Genomic DNA, 1,560 nt, shown 5'->3' with positions numbered 1-1,560 from the left:
TACAAGAGCGAATTCCAGGACAGCCCAGCCAGGGCTACACAGAGAAATCCTGTCTTGAAACCCCCCTCTCCCAATTTTTCTTTTTAAATGCTCTGGAACTGGAGTTCCAGACTGTTGAAAGCTGCCCAAAATAGGTACTTGGAAATAAACTCAGGTCCCTGGAATACCAGCAAGTGTTCTTAACCAATGAGCTATCTCTCCAACTCCTTGTTCTTTCTCTTTTTTGAGGAAGGGTCTCACTGTGTAGCTCAGAATGCCTTGGAACTCATTGTGCAGCCCAGGCTAGCCTCACACCAGAGCTCCTCTCACCTTTGCCTCTCACAGGCATGCACCACTGCTCCTGGCCTGTCTCATGGTTTTGATAGCATGAGTCCAAACATACTCATTTTCCTACTATGTAAGTGTTCATCCAATGACATTAATCATGCCTCTGTCTTTATTCTTTACCACTGTCTTGCTCCCCACTTTAAGGAGAGTACCTTGTAACTTTTTCTGGTTCTGGCTATTGAGATTATGAGGATCTTCTAGGATAATAAAGGCTTCTTTAAATATACCACTTTAACAGAAAATCCATATCTCAATAAGAAGCCAATGGCAGGGCTGGAGAGATGGCTCAGCTGTTAAGAGCGCTGACTGCTCTTCCAAAGGTCCTGAGTTCAATTCCTAGCAACCACATGGTAGCTTACAACCATCTGTATTGGGATCTGATGCCCTCTTCTGGTGTGTCTGAAGACAGCAACAGTGTACTCATCATATACATAAAAAAAAATGAATAAAAATCTTTTTTTTTTTAAAAAAAAGAAACCAATGGCATTATTTGGTTATGTTTGAAACCCATTCCTGACAAACATTATTAGCAATCTAGGAATAGAACATCTGTGTTCTAGAATCAAAAAACATTCAAGCTAATTTAAGTATAGAAAGGGTGTGTAGAAACTACTAGGTCCAGGGTTACTGTTGGTGAAGAAGAATAACATCTAATATTCTCTGACACAGTAACTGTAGCTCAGGACAATTGATTATTAGAGACCATTTCAAGTGTTCCCAGAATAACAACAGAGATATCTAAGTTATAGATATATTAGTTACAATGATGTGATCATTACACAGTATATACATGTACTAAAATCCCATACTGTAGTCCATAAATATGTACAGTTATTCTTTCTTTAAAGCTAAGTAGGGTTGATATTATGGCTCAGCTTGTAAAGGCACTTGCCACCAAACCTGATGACCTGAGTTCGATACCCAAGACCCATATGGTGAAAGCAAAGAACATGCTCTCAAAAGTTGTCCTCTGACCTCCATATGGTACCATGCCATGTTCATGCACTCCCACTACACACAAATGAGTATAATAAAATTGAAACTTAAAAACAAAGAAAAAACCGTAGATTATATATATGTGGTAGCACATAACATCTAATCCTAGCATTCAGGAAACTGAGGCAGGAGGATGACAAGTGCAAGGCAGACTGAAGTACACAGAATAGAACTCTGTCTTAAAAATAAAGAGAGAAGGGAAAGGAAGAGAAGGGGAGGGGAGGGGAAGGCAAGGGA

The sequence above is a fragment of the Mastomys coucha genome, chromosome X (genome assembly GCF_008632895.1).
Source record: "Mastomys coucha isolate ucsf_1 chromosome X, UCSF_Mcou_1, whole genome shotgun sequence".
Taxonomy (NCBI): Eukaryota; Metazoa; Chordata; class Mammalia; order Rodentia; family Muridae; genus Mastomys; species Mastomys coucha.
The sequence above is the reverse complement of the archived record's forward strand: the minus strand, read 5'-3'. Positions refer to the sequence as shown.